Source organism: Tigriopus californicus, chromosome 8, assembly GCF_007210705.1.
Source record: "Tigriopus californicus strain San Diego chromosome 8, Tcal_SD_v2.1, whole genome shotgun sequence".
NCBI classification, from domain to species: Eukaryota; Metazoa; Arthropoda; class Copepoda; order Harpacticoida; family Harpacticidae; genus Tigriopus; species Tigriopus californicus.
In genome coordinates, this window is record NC_081447.1 from 12,576,870 (window position 1) to 12,583,665 (window position 6,796).

Below are 6,796 nucleotides of genomic sequence, written 5' to 3' on the forward strand. Positions count from 1 at the left end.
CCGGTCTTGAGTAATGCTAATAGTAACGCGTTACTTCTTGAGTAACCCTACTGGTAGCGGGTTACTTTTTGAGTAACCCTACTGGTAACACCCTACTTCTGAGTAACGCTATCGGTAACGGGCTACTTCTTGAGTAATGCTATGGGTAACGGGTTACTTCTAGAGTAACACTACTGTTAATGAGTTACTTCTTGAGCATCCCTACTGGTAACGCGTTACTTCAAGAGTAATGCTACCGTCAACGTGTTACTTCTTGAGTAAAGATATCGGTAACGCATTACTTCTAGAGTAACGCTACCGGTAAAGGGTTACTTCTTGAGCAATGCTACCGGTAATGGGTTACTTCTTGAGTAATGCTACCGGTAACGGGTTACTTCTTGAGTAACACTACCGGTAACGCATTACTTTTCTGCAAAAGTAATGATAGCGAGACCTCTTTTAGTCCTTCTGTTACTGTTACTTTCCTCTTTTTTTAAATGAGGGAAAGAAATAAAGTATAGAGATTTCCTCCCCAATTCTTTAAAAATTCCATCTCAAATGCAATGACGGATTTGCTACTAATAGGATCAAATAAATAATCACCCAAGGGTGCAACTCAGGTTATCAATTTACATTTTTTGTGACGTATGACATTACTAGGTGCATCACAAAAACCGTAAATTGGCCGATCTCCTTTATTGAAATTCTGCCAATTTGTATCAATACTCTTATTCATATCTTAGTTTTAAATGTCTTAAGAGTATCTTTTTAAATTCCTATCCATAAAATTAGGCTTTTCACGATAAAAAAAAATGTTAAGATGCCAAAGCCTTTGCCAATGACTTTGGTCAAAGCTCCTCAAGTTTGTTTGTCAACACCTAGACGAGGCAGAGGGCATTGTTCGAAGAACGGAAAGGCTCAATTTTGACCATTTTCTTTCATGGAATAGTGAGTTGAGTAAAGCTAATCAAGGACACTAAAGCAAGGAAACGCCACTTTTTTTGTGATCACCAAACCTTTCCCGCCAAGTTAGGTCTAAACTTTTGATGCGGAAATTTTTGAATGTCAATTATTAGCATAATTATTGAACAAAATATGTTACTAATATCACTTTTGTAGCCATTGAAGGTATGTGCTTCAAACCAGGCATGTAAATATACTTAAAATGACTTCAAACATGTCTTAAAGTGCAACAATTGAAAAGTGCTAATTAGGTTTTCTTGATAAAGCAAGAATTTGCTCTAAATACAATCAGTCTATATTTTTTTCCTAATAATATTATTTGAAGATAATTGTTTCAGGAACATCTTGACCAAATTTCCAGCAATTTGGTGGACTTGTTATGAAACTATACTTCTCACTCTAGGAATAGCCCTCAATTCAAAAGTAGATATATTGTAGCTCTGAGCTACAAAATGTTCTTTAACTCATTTGGATGCTTCATAATCATGGTATCGGTGTCCCGGTTCATCGTGCCAAATAAGAGGTTCTGCGACCTATTTTGCTTGATACCGATTCAATTTAGGATGCTCTCGGGAGTGCATCTTGGGTCATCGGCCATTTTTTCTGAATTGATGGAGCAGGCAAGAAGAGCCCGGACTTTTTGTTACATTTTTGTTGAGCCACCACGTGTTTGTCCCTTAAGTTATGAAACCTTGAATTATTATTGTGTGAACCTTAAGGCTTTGTTATTCTGGCTGTAACACATGGAATGATATATCTTGAGAGATATGACACCTGTTTTATTGGACTTCTTTTGGGTGCTTTTGCAAAAAGTCAAATTTATTGGAATCCAAAGTTCAAATTGAAATCTAGTGTACTGTACTTTGGTATTACTCTGTGACCCTTAAATAATGCCTGACTTTCATGCTGGCTTCCTAAAAAGTAGAAATCTGAACTCTACTAAAAGATAGCTCATTCATTTTCCACCAATGCCTGATGTTTTTGTCAAATGTGTGGATTACGACAAAATTATCAATTGTCCATCCCAAATATTGTAATATGTTAACATTTATGTATATGTTCCTTTGTTGCTTATTCCTTATATTTCTTTTATATTTTGTCAGTGTAAGTTCCTCATCAATTAAAAAAGTGATTCTTGTTGATTTTCTATCTATGCATGTTTTTGAGCCAGTTTTGCGCAAAATTTCACGGATTTGAAAGACAATTTGATTGTTTTTGATAAATTTTATGTTCATGGGTATTTCATTTATTCTTTTGAGTTTCAAAATTGATTCAGAAATACTTACTATATGAAGGGAGTTGTACGTCAAAAAGATCATTATTTGATTTAAAAAACTTAAATGCACTAGGTATAATCTTGTTTTATTGAAACTAGAGTTACTGTCTTAATTCAACGCAATGGCCTAACTTGGCGGTCAGGGGAAAGCCGTGTCGTTTCCTCTCTTTAGAGTCCATGAGGTAATACATTTTTTACGAGGAGCGGTAGTGTATTAAACTACTTATTTTGACGAAAGCAAGTGAAACTACGACCCATTCCTTTCATTGGAAAACAATTAAACCCAGCATATTGGTAGTTTAAGCAGATATCTGGGCCAAATTAACGTTAGAGATTAATGAGTAATTTCGTTATTATTGATTAAGAGTAATAGATTAACGGTGATAATTTTCAATTATCAGATGTTCAGTTAACGGTATTGCCTTTTTTTGGTTTAACGATACCACCATTGCTTAACTTATGCTGAATATCCCACAGTGATTTACCGAGGTTCAGTTCCAGCTTTTAACATTACGGAACCAATATTAACTAGAAACCCTCAACCTCCCACTTTCCAATACAAATTACGAGAGATCTAAAGAAAAATGATTATATACTTTATTCAATATCCTTTACCAGCAATTGTGCTTGTACTAAGTTTCAAAACCCTTTGTTTGCACAAGAGTACGTCAGGATGTTCGCAGATTAGTTTTCTGCAGATAATATCTACAAAGGAATGTTTTCCTTATATAATTTTCAGTGGATTCTTTTTCGTTTAAAAGGGGCATTTGGATTTCGTAGTTTTGTAGCACAAATGTATTCAAACAAAATCATATCGAACAGAGTCAAAGCCATTACCTTTGAGCGTAAAAGCTAGAGGGTTTCCAATACAAAGCGAGAACAACAATGCCTGTTCAACTATGTCCTTGGGCGTTTGGGTGACAAGGTCATACATCTTTTGTTTCAAGTTCCAGGGAACCATTGAATCGAATTTCTGGTCCCTACGGCGCTTTCAAGCCAAATTCATCTTTGCTACAAACAAAGAATCTGTTTTAATTCAGAGTTGAAAGAGGTTCAAAATAGGCTTGAAAATGTTTTTTTCCGCTCTAACCCAGTTTTGTTCCATGGATCTTCTACTAAGCAACTTGAACGAATCCCTCAAAAGACTAATTCTGAAGCAAAATAGGTTGTGAAAAAGAAGTCATCTCGTTTTAAAAGGATGTCGAACAAAAGACTAAATGGGAAAGAGAATCCTGGAACAGATTTCGTGAGGTGAAAAGTGCCTTTATCTGGAACAAACAGGCCCTGCTCATTTTAATCCTCAGATGGCCTTCAAGGGCAAATATTTTTTTATTGTTTTCCCTGTTGTCAAATGAGCTCCACGTGTTACAACTATTGCCCCTTTGTGGGAACCTTGGAACATTACAAAGTGGACAAACAACGTTTCCAAACTAGAACAAATAAACCATGGACCTTAATTAATGCACTATATTCAATTCAGCTAAACAGGCTCGGTTGGTACAGATTTATCTATTACTTGAAAACCACATCAGGATCAATGCTTAGTGTTCACTTGCCGGTTCCAAAAACTGAACTCTTCTGTTTATCTATCTTTTCAATGAGTAAGGAAAGCGATGGTTAACGTCCAGGCTTATTTGTTCATTTCTTGGTCGCTTTTTCTAGCTCTTAGTATCTCTGAATTGGGCTTTAATTCCAAAGTTAACAAGCACTCCACAGTTATAACAATTCAACCATATACTATATATCTATAAATCAATCATCTTTAATATACACAAGCATGCTGACAAGCATTCATTTTTGTGCGGTAACAATTTTCAAAATCATATTAGCGAACTTAGCCCTTGCTCCCAATTCCTTGAGATTCCTTCTAGTTTCCAAGACTTGATGCTGTTTTTGGAAATTGCTTTTCCAATTCCTTGAGATTCCTTCTAGTTTCCAAGACTTGATGCTGTTTTTGGAAATTGCTTTTCTTCATCTTCTGACAGGATGTATTCTACCGTCTTGTCATTGAACTGACAGCACATAAGGAGAAAAATGGATTTAATGGGGGAGATAAGTCGTTCCCCAGCAATTATAGGCCGATCTCTCTCACTTCGAATGTTGCAAAGGTTTTTGTAAATATCATAAAGGTAAAGACAGTCATTCCTCACCTTCACAACGAGTCCCGATCACACATTTGCGTAGTTACCCAATTGATGGAGCATATGGAGCAGAGCCCAGTTTTTAAAGCGAAAGAGTGATTCTTAGATCGAGAAAAAAATCGTACTCTGTTACATAAGCTGGATCTGTTCTCGATCTAAGGTTCACTCTTTTTAATCTTTAAAAAACTGGGCCCTGGTTGCCCCCTCAGGACATTGCTCACTTGAATGAAGGACGAAGGCCCAAGTGAGCCGAGAGAAAAAAAGGACTATGTCATGTGGGAGCCATCCTTTTTACAAGAGCCCAAATGAACCAATGGGGATTTTTTTCCTTTGAAGAACAAAGTAGTCGTTGTCTGTCTGAGTCATGCTAAAGTACAAAAGCTCAAAAATGGTAGTCAAGAAATTGTTTGATAAAAAGAGAAAGGTTGTCACGGAGGGATTGTGCTTTTGATTTTTGGTCCAATCGGGTCGAAGTTTGGCGCGTCCTCGCTCCTTCAATGAACGATTTCCGATGGTCTATGTTTCCAACGTCTTGGAGAAAAGTGTAGCATAGTGGGTGAATGTATTTTACATGCACTTTTAATAAAGTTACGATCAGGTTTGAAAAATTCATGCATACAATCAGTAAAAAGTGTAGGCCGGAAAATCATGTCTCTAGAACAGATGTGAACGTTTCTTTTAAACGATAGAGGCTGGAAATTGGGCCTCAGAAAAGGCTGACACGACAGATTATGGAATGAATGGCAAAAAAACATACGCTATCCCCACAAAGGGAACTCGATCTTAGTGTCAGTTTCCCGTTAGTTTCCCTCCGATAATTCAAAAGAGAAGCACAAAATTGGAGCATTCTCCAAGAAAGAAACCTCCTTTGTATGAATATTACTCTCGAACCTCATTTGGAAAATGGCATTGGGTGAGCTCCAAACTTCGTCCTCACACCCAAACTACCCAAATGGAACCCTTTCAAATTTCCAGAGGCCGCCAACTTGAGCTGTCAATGACTGTTCCTTTTTGTTTTTGTTGTGTTTCCAGGTGATTGAAAACGTGATAGCCGATATTGACAACCCCCGGCAAGTGGACATCTACCTGGCCCAATTTGGCCAAAATGCACCAGACCATGGGTCTGAGAGAAGAAATACCTGGACGTGATGGGACCAATCTTCTGCCAATCCATTCGATCCGTCCTCCAAGAAGAAGGCGAATGGAGCATGGATATTCGCCACGCCTGGCTCCATCTGTTCCGAGTCATGGTTATCAAAATGAAGCGGGGATTCAAAGTCTTCCCTGAAATCAGTCCGATCCATGACAATGGAGAGGACGAGGACGAGGACCATCACGACCATCAGCAACAACATCATGCACACCATCATCACGGGGAGACTCTCCTACCTGGGGAAGCAAAGCTCTTCAATGGCAGTGGGGAACACGCCAAGAAGGAGAAGATCAGTCACAACAACAACGGCCTTTATCGAAAGAGACACAGCCATCATTCCAAACCAGACGCAAATCCAATGTCTAGCCAGCCAACATGTTTCGCACCATGAACAACTCGTTTCATGAAAATAATTAATACCCTGTGTGGTGAAGCAATTCTGTTCAGAGATTATCGTCCTATTCTCCGTTATTTGCACAATATATTTCCTGACAAAGTGATTCCTTAATTATATTGTCTTGCACTCCTCTTCGTGAGAACGAGGGCATTGTCATTGCATTGTGTGTCGTTGTAACACGCCACTCTTACGAGGGCATGCTGGCTAGCGAATGGCCTTTCGTTCGTTCCCGTAATAGGCGTCTCTCTTTCCAAGGAGGACCTCGTTTCCGTCCTCTATTTCCGTTCTCGTGTCACACACATCCACACATCTCCCAAATGAAGTGAGGATAACTATTAACAAGTGAGGCCGCCTCGCCTTGCTTGGACGCCAATCTTCTTCGTATCGTGTACGTAGCAATTTCGGTGGATTTGAGTAGAACATCATGTACTGAAGGGTCAGGATAGAACATTGAGGGGAAATAAAATGATCAAAAGAGTGTTCTTCTTAGGGCGGCTTTACACTAGGATGGAAAACCGACATTGAATCCCGTTGGAGGATGGACGTAGCGCTAGTGTTGGGGCGATTTTTGGTGTATGAGTCTTTTTGTTGACTTGAGCACAATGAAAGACCCACTTCAATCCTCAAACCGGATTCAATTTCGGTTTTTCCATCCTAGTGCAAAGCAGCCCTAAGGCCAGCTGCGTACTGTATTGGTAGAGCATCCGTTGTCTAAACTACAAATCTTAGTTCGATCCCAGGCTAGCCGAGTCCAAGCTCTTATGTAATATTAAACTGCAGCAAAAGCTACTGCCTTCAAATGGGCTAACCTGCAGTCATTCCCGAGGGTGAGGTAATAGTTAATGTTGCACGTTGGTTGTCACAATGGAGCTGGAATATCCCAAGAA